This window comes from Ursus maritimus, unplaced genomic scaffold, assembly GCF_017311325.1.
Source record: "Ursus maritimus isolate PB19 unplaced genomic scaffold, ASM1731132v1 scaffold_9, whole genome shotgun sequence".
Classification (NCBI taxonomy): domain Eukaryota; kingdom Metazoa; phylum Chordata; class Mammalia; order Carnivora; family Ursidae; genus Ursus; species Ursus maritimus.
This window is the reverse complement of record NW_024427107.1, coordinates 66,104,241-66,128,042: the sequence shown is the minus strand read 5'-3', so window position 1 is coordinate 66,128,042 and position 23,802 is coordinate 66,104,241. Positions and strand designations below refer to the sequence as shown.

The window sequence follows — 23,802 nt, the reverse complement described above, 5'->3', positions numbered from 1 at the left end:
TTATTTATTTGACAGAGACAGAGACAGCCAGCGAGAGAGGGAACACAAGCAGGGGGAGTGGGAGAGGAAGAAGCAGGCTCATAGCGGAGGAGCCTGATGTGGGGCTCGATCCCATAACACCGGGATCACACCCTGAGCTGAAGGCAGACGCCTAACCGCTGTGCCACCCAGGCGCCCCAGGTTTGGATAGTCTTTAATCTATCAGGAGAGTGTTTCCCTTCCTTAGATAGGTCATTTCCTAAATAAAGGAACATTTGTAATTTAGTTTTGAAGCATCATGTTCCTTTCCTGTCAAGGCTGAGAATAAGCAAATGATCCTTTTACAAGCTTCCTTGTTCCCTGAACAAAGTAAGAGATTTATATATTATATTATATTATTATATTTATTATATCAGAACTGAATCACAAGGGAAATTTGGATCTTATAAATCCTGATTAAGGACCTGAGAAAAATAGTAGATGGCTTCAGTGCACCCCTGAGGCGTGACTGCCCAGGGATGTTGTTGTCCTCCTTGGTGGAAGGCAAAAAGGTGTTGACTCGCTTGGTCTAGAGGCAGGCTGAAAAAGGCAAAACAAAGATCCATTACAGTGAAGCAAGTGACTGTAGGCATACTAGATGACAGGATGGCATCTGAATTACATACTACACGGAAACAAAAGTTCATAATTTTGTTGATGGTCTTGCAGTCTTGAACAATTTATATCTTCATCCATTTAGTTTCTTTTTTGGCAGGATGAGAGTGTTACGAGGGCTACTACGGACTATGAGAAGATCTTTAAATATAAGGTATTTATTTATTTATTTATTTATTTATTTATTTTAATTTGACAGAGATAGAGACAGCCAGCGAGAGAGGGAACACAAGCAGGGGGAGTGGGAGAAGAAGAAGCAGGCTCATAGCGGAGGAGCCTGATGTGGGGCTCGATCCAATAAATGAAAGGATCACACCCGGAGCTGAAGGCAGATGCTTAACGACTGCGCCACCCAGGCGCCCCAAAATATAAGGTTTTTAAAGATAAGTTTGAGCTCTTCCTTTGTGTTTGGCCTCAAAGAATATTGGGAAAGTTTGGGTGATGGTTTGGTAAGATCTATCTGAATTTTAATAGGTTCTCTTCCAATTCCATTCCAATTCCGATGTTGGAATTTTTAGCCCATAAAGTGTCAGGTATGGTGTCAAGATCTTTAACAGAGGAATGTATTAAATATTATGCAGAAGGCAACGGTGTATCCAGAGCAAAAACAACTTGATTATGAATAAGGAGTCCTCTCAAATCCCAAGAAAGAGCTCCTCTCCTGTGCATTTGCAAAGCCCATTTGCAAAATATATATCTCCCTATTAACTTTGCAAGGGTGGCATCATAGAGCAAAACAAGGAATGCTTTTCAGTCAAAGATACAAGGGTGACAGTTAAGCGCTGTAGATTACTTAAAATACCCGCTCCTGTGTGCTATGATTTCTCTGAGGAAAGGTTGAGTAATGGTGGTAGGATTTAATACAGAAAGGGTAGTACCCGCTATCTACCAGGAATTAGTGAGGCTGACCATTTATATTTTTAATTCACTTTGTTTGCTTAAAAGTAATCCAGAACATTGAATGCATTTTCCTTCCTTATTGGTCTAAATTTAAGGGGTTTTTTGTTTGTTTGTGTTTCTCTTGTTAAGATGAGACAATTCTTTTTCCAGTGCCCCTTCTTTTTACAAAATCTACCAGTGTCTTTATCAATAGGTGGCTGGTTGGGAACTGGTCTACTTAACTATTTGATCTTTAGGGCCACAGTTTAAGTCTTGTCTCATTTTTATCCTAAAGCCATTTCAAAATGTTGTGTCAAGTGTTTTAGTTCAGATAATGGGGCTATTTCCTTTTTTAAAAAAGTATTAATTAATTAATTAATTAATTAATTAATTGTATTATGTTATGTTAGTCACCATACAGTACTTCATTAGTTTTTGATGTAGTGTTCCTTGATTGTTTGCATATAACACCCAGTGCTCCATGCAAATACGTACCCTCCTTAATACCCATCACCAGGCTAACTCATCCCCCCATCCCCTTCCCCTCTGAAACCCTCAGTTTGTTTCCCAGAGTCCATAGCCATTCATGGTTCATGTCCCCCTCTGATTTCCCCCCTTTATTTTTCCCTTCCTTCTCCTAATGTCCTCCATGCTATTCCTTATGTTCCACGTATAAGTGAAACCATATGATAATTGTCTTTTCCAGCTTGATTTACTTCACTTTACATAATCCCCTCCAGTTCCATCCATGTCAGTGTAAATGGTGGATACTCATCCTTTCTGGTGGTTGAGTAATATTCCATTGTATATACGGACCACATCTTCTTTACCCACTCATCTGTTGAAGGACATTTTGGCTCCTTCCACAGTTTGGCTATCGTGGACATTGCTGCTATGAACATTGGGGTGTATGTGCCCCTTCTTTTCACTACATCTGTATCTTTGGGGTAAATACCCAGTAGTGCAATTGCTGGGTCACAGGGTAGCTCTATTTTTAACTTTTTGAGGAACCTCCACACAGTTTTCTAGAGTGGCTGCACCAGCGTGCATTGCCATCAACAGTGTAAGAGGGATCCACTTTCTCCACATCCTCTCCAACATTTGTTGTTTTCTGGCTTGTTAAATTTTGCCATTCTAACTGTTGTAAGGTGGTATCTCAATGTGGTTTTGATTTGAATTTCCTTGATGGCTAATGATGTTGAACATTTTTTCATGTGTCTGTTAGCTATTTGTATGTCTTCTTTGGAGAAATGTCTGTTCTTGTCTTCTGGCCATTTCTTGACTGGATTATTTGGTTTTTGGGTGTTGAGTTTGAGAAGTTCTTTATAGATCTTGGATACCAGCCCTTTATCTGTAATGTCATTTGCAAATATCTTCTCTCATTCCGTGGGTTGTCTCTTTGTTTTCTTGACTATTTCCTTGGCTGTGCAGAAGCTTTTTACCTTGATGAAGTCCCAATAGTTCATTTTTGCTTTAGTTTCCCTTGCCTTTGGAGACATGTCTTGAAAGAAGTTGCTGTGGCTGATGTTGAAGATGTTACTGCCTATGTTCTCCTCTAGGATTTTGATGAATTCCTGTCTCACACTGAGGTCTTTCATTCATTTAGTGTTTATCTTTGTGTATGCTATAGAAGAATGGTCCAGTTTCAATCTTCTGTATATAGTTGTCCAATTTTCTCAGCACCATTTATTGAAGAGACTGTCTTTTTTCCATTGGATATTCTTTCCTGCTTTGTCGAAGATTAGTTGACCATAGAGTTGAGGATCCATATCTGGGCTCTCTATTCTGTTCCATTGATCTATGTTTCTGTTTTTGTGTCAGTACCATGCTGTCTCTGTGATCACAGCTTTGTAAGATAGCTTGAAATCAGGCAACGTGATGCCCCCAGCTTTGTTTTTCTTTTTCTTATTCTAATTTTTTCCTTTGAATAAGGCGCCCAGTTTCAGGTTCAGCTCCCTTGACAAAATGAGATGAAAGGGCTGCTGTGCAATCAGCATCTTTTTCACACTGGCATGTTTTTTGGAAGGTATGTTTTAATCTATCCTAAAAAATATCCCGTAGTTTCATATTTACTTTTATTGCATGATTGAATGATGGTCCAATCAATGTTTATTAGAAATATTTCATGTATGGTGTTCAGGAGACTTTGCCCTACTTTTAGAGCTTCTTTTTGGCTCTAAAGCTTATTGTGGAAGGAGGGATACTGTAGGTCCCATTCTGGTTGGATCCAATCAGCTTTTGCCATATAGGATTCAGCATCTGAGCTTCCAACCAACATGTGTACGAGTTATTATAGGTCAAGTAACTCTGGGTCATATGCACCAAAAAGGATTCTAAATTATTTTATGGGTAGGTGCTGGTCTTCTCTAGGTTTAGAGAAATCGTTATAGCTCTTAATTTAGCTTGAGTCCAAGGTTCGATTCCATAGTTCCCTGCATACCTAGCATATGGGAAGGATGGATTTTTAGAGGCAACTGGCTTTGGTGGTTTTAGAAGAGTCAAGGAAAGGTAAAGTGTCTGAATAAGGGGAAGCAGATGGAGGGTTTGACAGAGCTGTGAAAGGAAAGAGACTGGAAGGATAAGAGGGAAGAGGGAGAAGAGGATATAGGGAAGCAGCTGAAGGACAAGGAAGAAGAGGGCTTACCAGGGAAATTACTTTGTTGCTTAAGTTTGTTGAATCCCTCATAGCTTTGGTCAAAGAATCTTTTAGTGAAGTAATATTTTATTTAAACTTTCTTTGGAGGCCTCTGCATACCAGTCAAAAAATGCTGCCCACGTGAACTGAGAAATCGTATTCCTTTCTTTTCTAAGGAAGCTTTCAAAGGAACAATTTTGTGGAAGTCAAATGTCCCCCCACCCCAAGTGCCCAGTAAAGGCTTAAATAATACTTGGGAAAATTATGTCATTTGGAAAGATAAGTATTAGAGTACGGACTGTCATGAGAGTAGATATATGAAGCAAGAGTTTCCCCAGAAGAGGAGAAAATTGAGATTTAGACGACCCCATGAGAGCTGGAAGTGCTGGTAGAAAGAAATGTTTGTGCAGCTCACAGCTCAAGCCCCAAACTCATGATTGGTCACCTCCAAACACAGACTCGACAATCTGTGCCTTTTGGCACATGAAATACCATAGCAAATGCCTCTCTGAATCAAAAATGGAAAAAAAAGCCCTCAGGACAAAAACTTGATATGGAAAGAGAACCTCATCCAGTTTTACGGTGACTTACAATAAAGTTTACCCAACTGGGCAGTTGTGGTAAGAACAGCAAACTCGTTGGTCTGTGAGACTGCCATGAGCAATAGGCTTAGAAGGCATACGCCTGTGATCTATCACATGATTCTCCTTCTTATGACATACAGCACTTTAAGGCTGCGCTGCACAGACCAGTAACACAAATACAACACAAAGGGATGAAAAGAATGGCTTGATTCCACCAATGATGCCAAACAAATGGGTGCGCACTGATCATAAAACCTGGGTACCAAACTCAGAAGAAACGACCGAAGAGCTCAACAGGAAGGGAGTGGAGTTCAGGTCTGTGTTGACTTACCACTCGTTGTGGACTTGACAAGTAGCAAGCAGTGGGGCACAACGGGTTCTGGGTGCCAGTTGAAAACTGGAGGCCATGATGATGGTCAGTGCAAACTGTACCTTGATGGAAACTCCAAAAAAGCTGTGGTAATAAGTGAAGACCGTTGAATAAAAACAAGTGCTATTTATTCAGAGCTTGCTATAACAAGAGAGCTACCGCCATCATGTTAGATGAGCAGAAACTCAAATGCAGGTAAAGTAGTGGAAAGCTCTAGAGTGGAAAAAGGGAAGATTCAGGTGTGCCCGAATAGGAGGTTGTTGCCTTGCAGAAGCTAGAGGACTAACTAGAAGTGATTGGTCAGGAGTCATATTTGGCTTTCTATGGTTCATCCTAAGTTAGAAGTACGGGCAAGAATTAGAGAAGCTGGCAATTATTACCAGGTCCTGATTTGGGACTAACATTGAACAGGTTGTACTTGCCTTCTTAGACTAATTGCTATAGAGGCTGTGTGTCAGAGCTCTATTTCTGTATGTGGTCTGGCTGTTGCTTGTTTGTATATTCAGTCTCTTACCATTCATCGAGCTTTTTGAAGCTGAGATGTCAATTGTGTTGGTGGTGTTGTCCATAGCATTGGTTACTACTCCAATAAGGATGGAGAATTTCACCAGACGTGCTTGGTAGTCCAAACTGTGACCTATCCAGGGAAAGAACTGGGCCATGAATGGTCAGCTGGGATGATAAGTCCTTCTAGTCTTATAAAAAGTTCTTAGTCTTCGGCTTGCAATCACTCTGCAGATCTTGGAGGCAAAAACCAGGTACAAGGCAACGTCAGAATCCCAATAAAAAGCTGGTGATCAATTTGTAGTTCTCAGTAGCTCCACGTCAAGGAGGCAGAAAAATTGGAAAGCTTGTTTACAGGCTAAGATTAGTTTGTAGCCAAATATTGAAGGAAACTGGAAGAACTGAAAATTTGGTAAGGGTTGACAAGCTGTGCAAGGCGAGAAAATGCAGTCCAATTTAGAAGTAAACATCAAATGGGTTTTTCCACAGGAAATGAGAAAGCTTGGTTACCAGACAAGACAAAGTTTGCATAGCGACCAGTTACTTGCGATTTACAGAGGTGCGAAGAGCTCCAAGACAACGAATCGGGTCAGAATCTGGTAATCCAGGGGCGCCTGGGTGGCACAGCGGTTAAGCGTCTGCCTTCGGCTCAGGGCGTGATCCCAGCGTTCTGGGATCGAGCCCCACATCAGGCTCCTCCGCTGTGAGCCTGCTTCTTCCTCTCCCACTCCCCCTGCTGTGTTCCCTCTCTCTCTGGCTGTCTCTATCTCTGTCGAATAAATAAATAAAAAATCTTTAAAAAAAAAAAATAATAATCTGGTAATCCAGAACAGCAGGCTTAGCTTCCCACTGAAACACAAAACGCTCTTATAGTCCCTTCTCCCCTCTTGATCAAGACAAGCCCAAAGAAAGATGATTCTTGATCACAAAGCAAGGCTGCTCTCACTAGACATGGCCTGGTTGTTTACATAGATGCAGCAAGAAGGACAAGTCACCACATAGGCCTTCTATTGGCTTTGCTGGACGTTTTCACAAAGAATCTCAGACTGGACTTTTCAAAGCCCCTTGAGGATAGGAAGCCGAGCCAAAACTTCACCATCAGTTTTCACCTGCAGTACCTAGTGATTTGGTGGGAAGTCCTCTCTCCTGAGGTCCCCAAAATACCCTAAGATTCCTGAGCCTGCCAGGAAGTACCTTCCTTGCTCACCTCTAAGGCTGGGAACCCTAGAAAGCCGGTTACCAGGCCAGTTTTCCCAAGAGGGACTTTATAAGCACTGGCCCCAGAAAGTCCAGCTTAACTCCTGAAAAGTGTCTGGTCCCAGCTGATGAAACGAGCATCCTTCTCAACTATGACATTCTACGCAACGCCAGCCTGGATTGCATCACCCGTGTTTCCAATTCCGTCCTATTAACAAGGTGGACAGACTCTTACTGAATCTGTGTAAATAGCTAGAGTGCCACGAAAACAGGAATCCTCACTAAGAGTTCTTTAAATTTTGTAGAGTGAATCAGGGCAGAAAAGATCACTGTTTCATTTCTGCCTTACAAGAGCACAGTCTACTAAATTGTTAGGAGTGATAGATAGCTTGAGAGAAAAGAGAGAGTGTTCCTTACATCCAGAAAACAGAGCATTAAAGCATCAGCACTGTTGCAAGCAAAGCCCGTGTCCACCCCGTTTACTCAGTTCATTCAGTGCTTTGTAATTCATTCTTGCTCCACTTGATCTGGGGTTAGTAGTCTCAAGAACACATCTGCTTCTTGACTAGTCATCTGGAACTCTTGACTCAGTCCACTGGTATAGTCTCATAGTTATTGAAGCAATACCATCAAAAGTCTGTACCCAGGAGTACCTGGCATAGTCTTCTTCACCAGGCTCTTAGGCAGGGATCTGATTTGAGAATATTCGTTGAAGATGGAACACTCTGCCTTATGGCTGATTCCAGATGATTTCATGGAAGCATCAGGAGTAAAACAAAACATGCAAGCTCTCTGTAGATGACAAAAGACTAGAAATGTCTATTGTTTACTCACTGTTGATATTTTTCAAAAGAGAATGATCTGAAAAGAGTTCATTACAAGAATAATGCAATTGACAAGCATATCTGATTGTTTCTTAGCATGCAAAACAAAACAAAGTCAATCCAAAAAAGTTTTTGACAAAATATGTGTAAGCACAAAGATTTATGCCTATTTTCAAAGAAGAGTAGAGAGTACATCTAATTTATGAAAATAGATAAACATAATCTTCACAGAGAAAACATAACATATAAAAATCCTAAAACATTAGATACCATATATACCTAGCACAAAGTTAGAATATACCAAGAATATACTGAGATTACCGAGTAAATAGATTCAATACAGCTAAATTATGTTCTAAACATCAGTAGTAGATTAATAAAACCTATAGATAAATGTGAGTCCCCAATAGAACACTATTACCTGAAGTCCACTAGATACAAGTTAAAAAGTAAAGTTTCAGCCAAGTTAATGTTTTTTTACAAAATAACTGAAATTTTGAGTGCTAATACAATACTGCTTTTGTCTTATAAGCAAAGCAACACCAAGACTGATAAACAGAAACATATCATGGACAGAAATCATTGATCATTGTCTAGAACCTTCCCATACAGACTACAATTGTTTAAATATTTATGTTAATAACATCTTACCCATACAAATTTAACCTAAAGAAGTTTAGGCATTTTTTCTGATTTGAGAATATTTCCCATGTAACTCATCATCAGTAACATGTCAAACGACCGTCATTATTCCTAACATTCCTCTCTTTACAAAAGAGATTTTTCGGGGACCCTTTGGGAAATCCCCAAAACAATTTTAGGTGCTGACAGGACTAATCAAACTTTGAGCTTGACGCAACTTGAAGACAGCAAGGCCCTCAAACCAATGTATATTTTCGGTACTTTAACTTGTTTGCTCATCTCAAGTGCAGACCCCGCCCCATGTGAAGACCCCGCCCCATGTGCTTCACCACAAACCAATACTTCCTGCCTTGACTTCCCTGTCAGTAAACTATTTGATGAAGCTTAAGTTTCAAGAACCCCCTCCCACACCAGCTTTCACCTCCCTGCCTCCTACTCTCCACAGCCACCTATCCCAGGCATCTCTGCATTTAAAAGCTTTGCCTACCCATCCCTCCCCTGAGACATTTCTGACTTAGTCTTCGAGCATCTTCCTATTATTCTACTCTCTTCCTCCTGTTGCAATAACCGCTTAAAGAAATCCTTCATACTAATGTTCAGATTGCATTTTTTTTTTTTTGACAGTGATGATGCTGTGACTCTGCCCCAGGACCTTGCTTTCTTCACCCAGGGGTCAATGCCATCTTCGCAGGTGCTGGGTCCTTTCCTGGCTGGGAAGTCGGGATCCACAGCGGTGAGTCTAACTCCTGGAATAGTGTTCCAAACATGTGTCTGTTGTAGCATGGTCCAGATTTGGCTTTATTCTTCATTTTTGTCTTTTTCCTTCCTTCTATTTCTCTGCCTTCTTCTGGCTTTCCTGGGTGTGATTAAAGCCTCTGACTCTCCTGAGATATGACATCTTGGGTTAAGATCCTTAGAACCAATAGCTATTCCTTTCATTATCATGGGAAATTGTCAATCTAACCATTGTTCTACACACTCTTCCCTGTGGGGGGTGTGCTTGGACATTATTTATACTGATTTCATCCAATCTTTTCAAAATGACAACATTTCACTAAGAAAAAAAAAAAAACCCATAGAATTTCAATAGCTTCTTTGCGGAACTTAGGATCTTTGTGAATTGGCTCATTCTGAGCAAGGATCTTGAATCCCATGACTCCAAGATTGCATCTAAACACTGGACTGGTTTTATTGTTTGGTACAAAGAAACAACAATATCTGTTCCACAAAACCTTTCAGAGACCACTGCTTTGCTTCCTTCAAAGACCAGTTCCCTTCCTCAGTGTCTTCTAAGACCTGTGCCTTCCCATCACCATCCCCTAACTTCTACCTCCTTTTTTCCACCCTCAGCTTTCCCTTCAGCTCTCTAGAATCCCTTGTTCTTCCCCCTTCAACACCGCCACCTCCTCCTCTCCACTATCCACCCCTGCCAGGCCTTCCTTCTCACTCAGGCCCTCAACTCCTTGTAGACACCTGAGGCTTAAGTCCCCTGCCACTGTTGGGGCTCTGAGGAGCTCAGTGACAACAAGAGCAAAAGCCTGACACTGGAAAAGCTAACTGGGAAAAGGCTTCATATTTTCTCCACTCAGATGGACTTTGGAGGCAGATGGCCACTTGGTTTCTCCTCCATCTGCCTCCCAAAATGCAGTCCACAGCCTTCAAAGGATTACACTTCAGGGCAAAGCACATCGTAAGGATCTCCTCCACAAATACTGAGGAAGCTCCTTCGGCTCTCACATTGAGCAAGTTGCTCCAATTTGCCCCATCTGCCAAAAATATAATCTTTGTAAAAAAATAAAAGTGAGGCAAGGAGTAGAGTTAGCTCTTTTCTATGAACCAGTGAGTTTTGAGTTTTTGTGTTTATGCCTGAACCAGGCTAAGATTTTTTAATTAAAAATTAAAGCTAGAAGCTCTTTGTGTCTATGTGTGTGTGTCTGTGTGTCTGTTCTATCATGCATGTGTAATATTTTCCTACCTCCAAATATTATTACATTAAACTATAAAATCCCTTAGAAGAGCTCCTTTTGGATCGGCTAAGAGATAAATAAGAGTTTATGTAATTTTAATATTCCTGAAGTTCCTGGAAATTAAGACAATTAAATCTCTAATATATTCACTATGGGGGGGGAAGTATTCTTATAGAAACTTACCAAAATGTTTTTAAAATTCAAGCTCACATGATTTAGGTAAATCTTTGACAAATGAGACTATTTTAATGTTATTGGTTTAATAAATACAATTATGACCTTTGAGTTATCGGCCATTTAAGAATGCATTTTTATTTTACTCAAGTATGTTCTTCCTAAACTCAATCGGGTTAAGTTTACTTTTTGCTTGATAACAAGTGTATTCTAACAATATGCCTGATATGTTCATGGCATATCATGTCTCAGAATTATTATGTTGTATCTGATATTTTTTTCTCTGTAAAGATTATGTTTATCCATTTTCACAAATTAGAAGTAATATCCAGTCTTCTTTGAAAATAAGATTCATCATTCTGTTTGGCATGTTTTGTCTAAAACTTTTTGAACTGACTTTTTTTAAGTCACAAAAACAATCATATTTCCTTATCAGTTGTACTATTTTAATAGTGAGCTCTGATCAGATCATTCACCTTTGAAAATTATAAAAAACACAACATGGCTATTATACATTTTCTGTCATTTATTTTTTGAGTTTTACTCTGATGCTTCCCAAAGAGCCTTTGGAAATCAGCTACTGGTTGAGTGCTTTGTCTTCAACAAAAAGAGGACTATCTTAGAGACGCATGGAAGCGGACCATGCCAGGTACTCCTGGGTACAGACTTTCGATGGCATTGCTTCAATAACTATGAGACTATACCAGTGGACTGAGTCAAGAGTTCCAGATGTCTAGTCAAGAAGCAGATGTGTTCTTGAGACTACGAACCCCAGATCAAGTGGAGCAAGAATGAATTACAAAGCACTGAATGAACTGAGTAAACGGGGTGGACACGGGCTTTGCTTGCAACAGTGCTGATGCTTTAATGCTCTGTTTTCTGGATGTGAGGAACACTCTCTCTTTTCTCTCAAGCTATCTATCACTCCTAACAATTTAGTAGACTGTGCTCTTGTAAGGCAGAAATGAAACAGTGATCTTTTCTGCCCTGATTCACTCTGCAAAATTTAAAGAACTCTTAGTGAGGATTCCTGTTTTCGTGGCACTCTAGCTATTTACACAGATTCAGTAAGAGTCTGTCCACCTTGTTAATAGGACGGAATTGGAAACACGGGTGATGCAATCCAGGCTGGCGTTGCGTAGAATGTCATAGTTGAGAAGGATGCTCGTTTCATCAGCTGTGACCAGACACTTTTCAGGAGTTAAGCTGGACTTTCTGGGGCCAGTGCTTATAAAGTCCCTCTTGGGAAAACTGGCCTGGTAACTGGCTTTCTAGGGTTCCCAGCCTTAGAGGTGAGCAAGGAAGGTACTTCCTGGCAGGCTCAGGAATCTTAGGGTATTTTGGGGACCTCAGGAGAGAGGACTTCCCACCAAATCACTAGGTACTGCAGGTGAAAACTGATGGTGAAGTTTTGGCTTGGCTTTCTATCCTCAAGGGGCTTTGAAAAGTCCAGTCTGAGATTCTTTGTGAAAACGTCCAGCAAAGCCAATAGAAGGCCTATGTGGTGACTTGTCCTTCTTGCTGCATCTATGTAAACAACCAGGCCATGTCTAGTGAGAGCAGCCTTGCTTTGTGATCAAGAATCATCTTTCTTTGGGCTTGTCTTGATCAAGAGGGGAAAAGGGACTGTAAGAGCGTTTTGTGTTTCAGTGGGAAGCTAAGCCTGCTGTTCTGGATTACCAGATTCTGACCCGATTCGTTGTCTTGAAGCTCTTTGCACCTCTGTAAATCGCAGGTAACTGGTCGCTGTGCAAACTTTGTCTGTCTGATAGACACTAATTAGCTTCCTTTCCTACTGTGGATGAACTAGTGTTTATACCTACTTATAAATGAGATTTGGATCTGTTACTTCACAGAGATTGCCATCCTTACCAAATTTTCAATTCTTTCAGTTTCCTTCAATATCTGACTACCTTTCAAACTAACTTGTCCAACTTTTCTCCCTTCCTCTGTACTTCGAGTCACAGAGAACTGAAACACGATTGCCCAGATCTTTATTCGGACTCTAGGTTGCCTTGTAACTGGTCTTTCCCCCTGGGTTCTAAAGAAACACTGCAGCGGTCCTTGCATGGACCAGACTTGTCCCTGGACAAGCTGCTGTCTGAGTCACTAAGAAAGTCTGCTGACATGCTCAGGTCGTGCACGCCCTCATCAGGGTTGTAACGCAGACTCTGGGCACCAAAATGAAGGGCAGAATACAACTCGGGGAGCAGTGCCACACCATCACACCACTTCATCCACTGATCTCCTGAATTTCACTGCACCAGATGGTCTTAGGGTTCAACCGCTGGCTCTTTACTTTAATACATTCCTTTATATTAACATTTATCTTTTTTATTTTAGGCATCCCATTGAAGGACACATCCCATTGGCTACACACCAAACAGATGGGAAACTAACCTTCTACTAGGGATATTACTGAGAAAATGCTGACCCTGGGGTCTGTTTCACTCAGCCTTCTCCTATTTGAGTTATTCCTTTTCTCTGAATTGTTTGTGGAGTCTCTCTCTGAGCCCACCTTGAACAAGGAGAGGGACTGAGAATGCTGATGAAACTTTGTGCGTCGCATGAGTTTAGGCTGCTTTGCTGAAGACCACTGGGTCCCAACTCTAGGTGCACGTTAGCTTGTTTACTTCACCTGAGACCTGGAATCCCAAGTCCACGTGCCTGAGTACAAACCAACTTTTCTGCCTCAACTTTTCTATTAGTCCAGTATTTGATGCAATTCATTACGTTCCAAGGTCCCTCCCGCACACCAGCTGTTAGCATGACATCATTCTTGTGCTTTCCACAGACACCTATCCCAGGGTCTTCTGCTTACAGAAGTTCACTCCCACTCCCCTTGCCTGAAACTGTTCTGGCTTGGGCTTTGAGCATCTCTCTGCAATAGTCTCGTTCAATAATATCTTTCCTTACTCAGGTCCAGACTTAACTTTTTTTTTTCCCCTTGACAATTTCCTTGGCCAAAGGTATTTAGGATTTGATTTCTGGAAGGTAAAATGTAAAAAGCAGTCAAGTTTGAACACTTGATTAAATAGAATCGTGGATTACTAAGAAACAATAGTTGGTTATCTAGTTAACCAAAACGACAATATAAATTTTAAAGTAGACATAGGAGGTATGTGACTATAAAGAACTTCAGTTCTTTTTAAGTGAAAAGTCTTTGTTCTCTCAAATAATTAAAGATATGACAAAATCAACAAGCATAAGAATTATTCTAATAAGACCCTGAATAATTATTTTCTGAGCAGATTATTCTCAAGGTAGAGAAAAGTATTTTATAAGCACTTATTAAGAGAACACCAGTAATCCAAGAAAAAAAATATCATTTTAATAGAGAGAAAACCAAATGCTAGTTTTGAAACAGCATATCTGGTACTAACACTCTTACTAAAAATCTTATAAATAAACTCATAAACCTCAGCCAGCTTTGACTATAAGAAGTAAAATTCCCTTCCCATGAACCATCTGCAAATTTCTCTATCCAGACAAGTTTTATCATACATTTATCTCTCTCTCTCTCTCTCTCTCATTTTGTAATGAGTCGTTTTACTTCGGAACCAAGCTTCTCTTGTTTTCCTTAACAAAATACCTCCTGCACACTTTGCATGAAAAGTTGTTCCTCTCTGCTGCTCTCACTCCTAACAGAGCCTCATTCACATATATTGATTCTAAGTTTTCACTACAGTCACTTCTATTGCATAGAGAAGACTAGGAAGTGGTGTGAGAGAAGAGGTATTCCCAGGGCATGTGTCAAAATGGTGAGGCAGAACTTATTAGAGCTACTGCAGTAAAGGAGAGAGGCTTCACTATAGCCCCGAGTCCCATTCTATACAGCACCGACAACTGGAGAACTGCAGCCAAGGAGCCAAGTGAGGGGGTGAGTGTAGAAAATTATTGAGAGGAACTTGGTTAGATACCAAAGTAGGGGGATTCTTGCTAAACTGGCTTAACACGATTCTTACTAAAAGCAGGCCAAGGACTTAGATATCCAAGGCAGGGGATGAGGAGCTCGACCAGATATCGAGGATGATCAGATATAAAGAGGGGTGGTTGTCAATTAACTAGCTTAGGCTTCTTTGCTAAAATGGGGTTCAGCAGGCTAAGGCCGAGGCCTCGTCTAGAAGAAGATTCACAGGAGCCTGACTAAGGTCTGGTCAAGGAAGGAGCGTCTGTTAGTAAATAACTGTAAACTGTCTTTCATATACCAGTATTTTCTAGCAGACTAGCAGAGCTTTTAAATATTCATTTCATAACTTTTTACAGCCATGAACATCCCTTACAGTATTGCATCTCAATGTGGCAAAAATGAACATGTCCATTAACAGACCCAAATATATAGCCTCTCTGTATTATATAAAAATATGCAAAAAGTACATTAAAATGAAACTGTATTTAGCAATTAATTCTTCAGTATTTTATCCTACTTAGATATGATCTAGGTATCTAATGATTCATGAATTAACTCAATTTAGCATCAGTCCAAGGTTTTAAGTTACCCAATGATTCTGGAAACTGTCTTCAAGCTGACATTCTACAAAACATAATTACTTTTGAAATAAAGTTAGTCCAAATAATGACTTAATTTGACTAAATACAAATTTACATTTTTTATAATCTTAAAATATAGTAACTGAAATGATAGCATATTAAATCAGCAAACCTTCACAAGTTGAGGAGAAACATGCCCAAGTAAAATAAAAATGTACGTTTGTGCTACACTTAATGCTGACAACTCAGAAGATAAAGCTGTTCGTATTAAACCAACAATATTAAATTAGTCTCATTTGCCAAAGTTACCTAAATTATGTAAACTTGAATTCTTAGAACATTTGAGTTACTGCCTATAAGAAAGTATTTTGAGCACATTGAAATATTCAAAATTTAATTTTTTCAATATTTGAGAATTTTTAGGAATAGTCCCATTTGTATAAGACCTTAGCTAGCTCTAAGTCAATTAGAGTAGAGCTCTTTTTTAAAATTTTGTAATCTCATTTAGTAATACCATCTGGAGGTAGGAAAATATTACATACCTATAGACACATACACGTACCTCTAGATCCAGAAAACATAGCTTCGATTCCAAAATCTCAGTCCATACATCAGGGGTAAACCCAGAAATATGAAACTCACTTTCATATAAAAAGAGTTCTTTCCCTCCTAATGGGTACAAATTCTTAATGGATTTGAGTTCAAAATGGAGAAAAATGGATAAACAAGCAGAAAAGAGTAATGAACTCAATTTTCCGTCATCTTTCATTCAATAGAGATAAAATATCTATAAACTATTTAAATCATTTACAGAGATAGCCAAATGGTCTAACCTTAAAAAAAAAAAATCCATCACTGGAAATCAACTAAAGTACTCAGAAAGAATCTAAATCAAATTCTTACCAGGCTTCCAAGAGACAAGAGTTTGGAACATATAGGACCAGGATCAGGACTCACCTTTAGATCCCTAGGTTTCCAGCCAGAAATGGAGCACAATAGGCTCTAAATGGCCTTATTACCTGGCTGGGGTAAATGAGAATCTGAAGACAAGGTCCCATCCTGAGTCATGGCACCAAACTGTCTAAGACAAAAACCAGACAAGTTACGAAACTAATATGCCAGAGACTGTCGCAAGCAGTATCAATCCCAGTCTAAATGTCTTCAGAGCACCTCAGCTTTTATACACGTTTTCAAATGAGGTGGTTTACACTGTGGTTTTTCAAGCTGCAGACATAAATTTTAGGCTTCAAAACAGGAAATGGCTGTTTTTCCCAAATATGGCAAACGTCTGAGAGCACAGAGTTTTAATCTCTGTTAATCAACCATGAGATAAAGAACCGGAAGCTGAAGTTCTGTTTTGCCTTGTCAGCAGATTCAGAACAAAAGAGAGAGTTTGCTGGGTTGTGTCACACGTGATCAAAGATCTTGTAGCAAAGAGTTTCAAGAAGAAACAACAAAAGGAATGAAATTTCTAGTCACCCCTGAAGCTAGGCTGAGTCATGTCTCCTTCCTCAGCCCAGCGCCCCCTTCTGTATGAAGTGCACTTACTTTCTGTGCCCCCTCACCACACACACACACACACACACACACACACACACACACAATCTCCTTACATGGAGCTTCTCTTCCCCTCTTAACACTTCTACCCACATCTCTCCATTTCCACTGATACCTGCCCGGTCACTCTATCATCTGATCCCTTCAAGGCCACTGTACTACCTCCTGAATGGTCTCCTGCCTTCCAGTCTTTTCCACCACGATTCGGTTTCCATGGAGCAGCCAAAGCAAACTAAAGTGGAAATCTGATTTTTTTACTAATCTGCTAAAAAATTTCAATCTCTCCCTGCTAACCCTTCCAAAATGGTCTACACTGCATAGCAGAACATTCGAGCCCTTCCCGTTCTGCCTCCCCTCCTTTCTTTTGCCAGCGCTGAGCGACTCCACACTCCAGCTCCACTGAACACCCCATGCTCTCCTCCGTGTCTAGACGCTTGCTTGTGTTTTCCCTCCTGCCTCCAGTGTCTCTCTCTATCTAGCTAAGTCCTTAAAGCCCATACACATGAACTTTAGATGACACTTACTCTGGGTTCGTCCCTGGGCCCACTTGTTCTCTCCGCTTTCCCGAATCTGAATGGACTGGAATTTCTCCATCCCATACTCTCTTCTTTCTTAGCCCTCACCATGCCATTTGGAAAATTCCTCTTTCTTTGCCTGTTTCTGCAAATAAACCAGAAATTCCCTGCAAGTTGAGACCACGTGTTCTCTATTGCTTTTTCATAGCAAGGGGAGGTGGGGGTTCTGGTAGTGAGTGGGCATCAGTGCCCAGAAGGCAGTGCCTGGCACACCACAGTCATGCACTGAACACTTGTGACATTAGTAAGTGGGGGAACTTACCCTGTGCCTTTACAGTTACACAACCTAGTGGGATGATACGACACAACTCACAATTGTGTTGTGGAAACAAAAAAAGCTTATAGAAAGCAATTAGAAAAAGCTAAAGACTATATGAGGTTGAATATGAACTAGAGTGATTTATTTTTTAAAAACCATGTCGCATTTCACAAAATCTAATGAACGTTAGCACCCACCAACCAGCCACCTTAGGGGTCTGGATATACACTTCTTTGGCAGTTGCGTATCCACACTCAAAAGAACAGGAAGGAATTCCTCCCTAGATCGTGATTCCAGAGACAGTATCTGAGCAAGTTGCAAGCTTGCAAATCTGTTTCATTGCATTTTAGTTAACCAACACGACTATTCTCCTGGCTTTCATGACTATGGGATGCATTCTCCAGAATCAAATTTACAATTACAACCATCTTGGCACCACACAGCGCCCCGTGCATAAACAAGACTTGACAAATATTTGCGGAATCAGTGACTCGCAGAATAGCTTCCCACCACTTCGGGAATGATTGCGATTTCCCTAGTTTCCTTGATTTTCTTCTGCTGAAACATTCCGCTTGCCATACCACTCATGATTATTCAGACCAGAGTCAAAAGGGAAAAAAATCTTTCTCCTGACTGACCGTATTCATCAACATGAGTTACGGTGGCTGCAACATTTTGCAGAGGCGTGTGCTCTGACCATGCCGAGCAGCAGCACAGGTAAATTGCCTTTTAAAGAAACTGCATCTCGGTGGAGAACATTCTTGCGAATATGAAAGTGGTGAGCTTCAAGCTGTCTGTCTTCATTTGGGTTCCCTCAGAGGCAGATCCTGATCAAAGGTTTATTGCAAAGAGACTTGGAATAAATCCCAGGAGACGCCAGGAGGGGGATGGAGAATGGGGACTGGCATCAAGCCGGAGCCAAGGGAACGCCCTTGCGGGAGACTGGGTCTCAGCCTCCAGGGGGCAGTGTAGCGCACAGCTCAGAACCACTGAAGAACTGAGAAATCTGGGCTGTTCCAAGCACTGATTCCCGTTAGATGAGAACTGCTCTGAGGGTATAAATTCCCCAGCATTTACAGCCCACCTGACATCAGGCCAAGTATGTCAGCTTGCCAGAGGAAGCTCTCAGAAAACCACAAGTTCTTGTAGCATCAAGTAGTTTCCGGCACCACCAAGTCCGCAGGAGACACGGGTGGGGAACACAGGCAGCGTCTCTAACCTACACTTTGTGTAGTCAAGTTCTGAACTGCAAGATGCATTCAGGGAACTTAGACTCCATCATGTTTCAGCTGAGCCAAGGCAACTGCACCAGTAATTGGCTGTCTCGGCCGATACACCGCAAAAAAGAATTATGAATTTCTTGAGCTTCAAAAAATGTCTGCAATGCATCATGCAACAGCCGGATTCCTAATCTCTTCTCCAGATTTGCATTCATTCCCTTTGTACCTAAGTGAGATTAGTTCCCTCAAGCAAATGGAACATGCTTATCCTCTCCTTGAAACCTTGATTCCATCCACCGTTTCAGAAGCAGACCCTGCATTGAGGAGTCCAGGGCAAGGAATGGGTTGAGAAAGTGCTCCCCCCAAGAAACCAGGAAGGAAGGAAAGAAAGTAGAGGAAGGGGGAGGAGGAAGCCAAGTAAGGGTGGGAGGTCCATGCAGCCCCCGTCTTCAGCCTGAACCTGCAGAGAGTTCTGCAGTATAAATTACACTCTGGAGGGGTTCTTGTCTTCAGACAAAGAAGGAGGGCTCTTGCATTCCTCCAGTCACCCAGGATTAGCAAGGGGCTGCTCTGAGGGGGTGCGAGCCCCCAGGGCCCAGGCACAGTCCTCTGTGGCAAACAGGAAGAGGTGGGGAGCCGGTAAAAGGGATTCGACATGCTCTACGCGGGGCACATTAAGTTCACTCCTCTGTCAGAATCTTCCATTTCCTGGACGGTCACAATCTCTGGGGAGAAATTTATGAGAGGAAAGTTAGTGGAATAAACTAATCTCCTGTGAGACCTTTGGAGCTCAGACCACAGGGGGTACCCATTCCCTCCCTTCCCTATCACTCTTTTCGATGCCCCCTTGAGCTCTGGTGGGTACTTCTTGCCCTCATCTCTGAGGAGTCTGGGCCTCCAGTCTCCATGTTTTATGAGGCCGTAGCACAGGAGTACTAAGTGATGCCCCAGTGGGTCTCCTGAGTGCCAGACGTATCCCTGCCTGCTCCCTTTACACAGCAGCAACCCCTGCTTATGCCCCAGGAACTCGCCCCTTTCACACCTCTCCTGACGCTGTAGTCCCGCTGAGTTTCAGCCCAAGATCTCACCTCTTCCAGGAAGCCCTCCAGATGCATGCAGACCTCAGAGCTTTCTTCTTCCCCTGACTCACAGAACTTACTGCTGTGCCTTTCCTCTGGGCTGCATCCCATTCTATGCTGTGATTCCTCATTAGGGGATTTTTACTGACTTTGGACAGTGTCATTGGGTTGAGGTCTGAGTGCATGTCTTGTCTTTCCAGGGGGAACCTGACCAGTGCTCACTGGTACCTCCAGTGCCCCGCACAGACTCTGTGCAACCCCAGGGCTTAGTGAACACAGGTTGGATCTGCAGCTGAACAGCTTACGGAAAGGCGCCTCTGCACCCTAGGCCTGGAGCACGATCTTCTCTTCAGGAAGCTTGCTTCCCCGGGTTCCCTAATTCACTTGGCTTTCAATGACACTCCCTGTCACTTAGCTCACAATGATCTTTCAAACAAGAACAACAACAACACAAAAGATAGCTTTGATCAATTTAACTTTTTCACATTTTGAAACTGGCCTAAACCCTTGAAAGCACAGGGAGCCATAGATTTCCCCCACCCAGAGAAATTTTCTCTTTTGGGGCATTGTTTCGACCTTGAAGTTGACAAACCTAGTTTGTTTGGGGTTAGTGAGTATTTGTGAAGAAGGCATAGAAGACATTTTCATTAATCACATAAAAAGTCAGTTTAACTTACAGTGAACGCGTTTTTGGTGCCAGGAATTGTCCTAGGTATTTTGTACGGACTGGATTGTCCAGAAATCTGTTTTTTGTTGTTGTTGTTGTTGTTGTTCTCTTCTCCTTTCTGAAGCTTTTATGTGGAGTGTTTTGAAGCATGGCATACAGCCTCTGTGGAGCTTAAAGAGAAAGGCGAAAACCCAAGTCACTTCATTTTGCAATTGATTACTTCTTCTGGGAAGGCTTTGCCTTGTAATGGTGGTATTTCCCTCTATATGTTTATTATTTCTGATTGTTTCTGTCTTGTATACTCTACCCAGAAGCAAAAAAATGTATACAAAAATAGAACCAATCTCGACGACGTGACTGCAAGTATGTAATCTACTCTCCACAAGCAGTACTGGAATGAAATAAAATATTTATATGACTATTAATAAAAGGCAAGATATACTGAATGCTTGCTGTGAGCCAGGCATTCTGTAAAACACTTTATACACACCATCTCATTCAGTACTCATAACAAGTGCCAGAAATAGGCAGCGTTATTAGCTCTGTTTTATAGATAACACAAACTAAGGCTCAGAGAGGCTGAGTCACTTCCCAAAGTAACACAGCTAGTAAGGATAGAGGCTGAGGTAAGGCTGTAGAGGGAAAGAGCNNTAGTTCTCTACTCAGAGATGGCTCTCGGAGTCGTAGTCTCCTCCCCAGTCTTGCTAGCCAAGAGATCAAAAGTCAATGACAAACTCTTTACGTCTCTGTTTCTTCACTTACTGACTCTAACCACTGACACCCACACTGTCTATTCACATTGGTCCACCCATCCGTTTGTCTGTCTTAGAACCTTTTATTCTCATTGTTTTATATTTTGTTTATAAGAGTTACTGGCGGCTCTCAAAGAGCAGAAAATTTGTCATACCCATCTTCATGCTCATAGCTCCCAGGCCACTATTCCATACACTTAAATGTATTAACTCATTTAATCCTTACAACACCATAAGGCAGCGGTTTATTATTATTATTGCCACTTATTTCACACTTAAGAAGGTTACTGGACCCCAAAGACAATTGCATAAATGATGTCAGATGATCTGAATCTAGGTTGTCTGGTGCCAGAATCTGTACTTTTAAGGACTATGGTATCCAAGAAAGGAATTTGCTTTTCTTTTTAAATCCATGTCGAGTTCGGAGTAGGTTTTTAAATCATTTCTATCTCCCCTTTCTCTTGAGTCTTTCACTCCTGTTTTTACTCTGTGATCTGTATTTAGTTTTGTGTAATCAGAGATGTGATTTTCATTGCACTCTGTTTTTTAAAATCCAGATATTAAATTTCATATATGCACTAATAGTACTTTCTCACTGATCTTTCTTAGGAGCGACATTGAAAGAAAAATGCCTTCCTCTAATTTTCAAGTTTTATCGCCTTAATTGTGAGGGCTAGCAAAGTTTGGCCCCTCCAAAATATGCCAGCTTGGCACGTGGATTATTTCAGACTGAAGGCAATTAAGAACGAGCAGACACAAAATTGCTCTCTGCTTTCCTCCTATCTGCCTAAAAGCAAGACATAAATTTACCAGAGTGTCTCCTTCCCCCTCTGCACCAGAAAGGACAAAAGCTAATCACCAGAGACAATTTCAGTCCCTCATCCAGCCTGGGGGCACAGGAGAAATCTACATACCAGACTGGTAACTAGACTTTATCTGCCCTTAGTTTCCCTTGTTGTTTTCACACAGTTTGTTGCCCATGGAGACCCAAAGTCCTTTTCCTTTGTCTTGTCACTTCCCAAAAAATGTCTTTTTCCTTGCTAATACCAGGCTCTAAATAAAACTTTGAGTCACTTGTCCCGGAGTTTCTCCAATGCATACGTAAGATAAACATGTTAATAAAACTTGTTTGTTTTTCTCCAGTGGATCTGCCTTTGTTACAGAGCCGTGATGTGGGGCTGTGAGCTGGCTAAGGATCAGGAAAAAATTCTTGAGCAGTTTCCGGTGCAAAACAGTGCTTTTATTACAGCACGGGGACAGACCCCTGGGCGGAAAGAACTGCACTGGGATTATGAGGAGTCACTGATTATATACGTTTTTAGTCAGTGGGGGTTAGGGATAGCATTAAATCTCTAAGGAATTTAGAAGCAAGGTTTCCAGGACCTTGAGGGGCTGGCTGCTGTTAAGATAAGGTTATTTACTACTGTCTAGTAAAACGTTAGTCATGAGACCCTTCTGATGTCTATCAGTGGGCCATATGCTTGAAGGATGATTGCTAACATAGATGGGGCTGGAGGGATAGTTACAGTTACCAGAGCGAAGGAACACTAACCAGAGCAAACTCTAGTGATAAAACATTAAAGGATGTCCTTGGGGTAGCTGTAGGAGGGTTATAACCCGTATGCCTCAGGAATCCGGCCTTGGGACTATGAGCCACAGAAAAGTCTGGTCTTTGTTCCTTTTTCTCCCATCCAGCCCTAGCTGAAAACCTAGAAGGGTAGAAAGAAAAATATGTTTTTCCTCCCCTACAAATGCAAGGTCATAATCTTACACAGTTCCAGGAGGAATGTAAGTAACATAAAAGATACAAGAATATGAACGACTATAGATTTTGCCTCTTCGATTATGAGACATCCAGGGTTTAGATAAAACTCAACACAAATCTAAGATAAACAAAACACTCACCATGAGCATTAGGTCCCAGATATGCTCATTTTGGCCTAGCAGGCCATGTAATACTTAGGACTGAAAAAGATTGTCAACTCCTTAAAAAGATAAAAGTAATAAATAGTTCAAGAATAGAACTAAGTGAGAGATCATCTTAAAAAATAAGCACTCTTGGGGCGCCTGGGTGGCGCAGTCAGTTAAGCGTCAGTTTTCAGCTCAGGTCATGATCCCAGGGTCCTCGGATCGGGTCCTGCATCGGGTTCCTTGCTCAGAGGGGAGCCTGCTTCTCCCTCTGCCTCAGCCTCTTCCCTTTGCTCATGCTTTCTCTTTCTCTCTCTCTCTTTCTCAAATAAATAAATCTTTTTTTTTAAAAAAAGCACTCTTTAATTTTTTTTAAAGGAAGTGGTAAAGTGTCTGAAGAAAACTAGTCAATTAGTCATTTCCTTGTGAAATCGTAAGGTAGAACCAAAGAATATCCAAAAGAACTTCTGACAATCGACACCACCCCCAAAGTGTTCTATCAAGAAACAAAGGAGTCCAAGCTTAAAAAGAAACAGATTCATGTTTTAAAGTGACTTTAATCATCCACTTAAAGAAACTGCACTAGGAAATATGAAAGGAACACTCACCAGTCACCAAGTGACTACTTCCCCACAAATTTTTAACACATGGCAGTCCACTGTTAGAGGCATTACCAAAATCATATGTGCATACCTTCCACCCAATTGTTTTGGGATCCATAGGAAGAGAGGCTCTTGTGGCCACAAGCTAAACAGATTCAGAATGGAATGAAGTGGATACAATGTAGAATGGAATAGAATAGAGTAGAACAGAACAAAATTCAAGCATACAGCTTGAAACTACGGAAGCAATAATATACAAGGTAAAAGATGATAGATGGTAGAT

The 23,802-nt window shown here is 41.3% G+C and overlaps 3 long non-coding RNA genes across 5 annotated transcripts; 2 read left to right on the top strand and 1 right to left on the bottom strand.

The window, feature by feature from the left end:
- Positions 1-372: 372 nt before the first annotated feature.
- LOC103661681 lies at positions 373-17,199 on the bottom strand. 2 transcript variants are annotated; one of them, XR_005833684.1, is made up of 4 exons: positions 15,858-17,199; positions 5,616-5,841; positions 5,063-5,185; positions 373-558 (listed from the first exon to the last, which is right to left on the bottom strand). It is a non-coding gene; the product is annotated as an uncharacterized LOC103661681 (long non-coding RNA). The 2 variants fall into 2 exon arrangements; XR_568204.2 differs by lacking the exon at positions 15,858-17,199 and having other exon boundaries at positions 5,616-6,267.
- Positions 8,575-17,145, top strand: LOC121101701. Of its 2 annotated transcripts, none has more exons than XR_005833683.1 (2): positions 8,575-11,058; positions 12,060-17,145. It is a non-coding gene; the product is annotated as an uncharacterized LOC121101701 (long non-coding RNA). The 2 variants fall into 2 exon arrangements; XR_005833682.1 differs by having other exon boundaries at positions 8,575-11,228.
- A 2,635-nt stretch (positions 17,200-19,834) lies between the features above and the next one.
- Positions 19,835-22,152, top strand: LOC121101733. The gene is made up of 2 exons (XR_005833747.1): positions 19,835-19,960; positions 21,619-22,152. It is a non-coding gene; the product is annotated as an uncharacterized LOC121101733 (long non-coding RNA).
- The last annotated feature ends 1,650 nt before the right edge of the window (positions 22,153-23,802 follow it).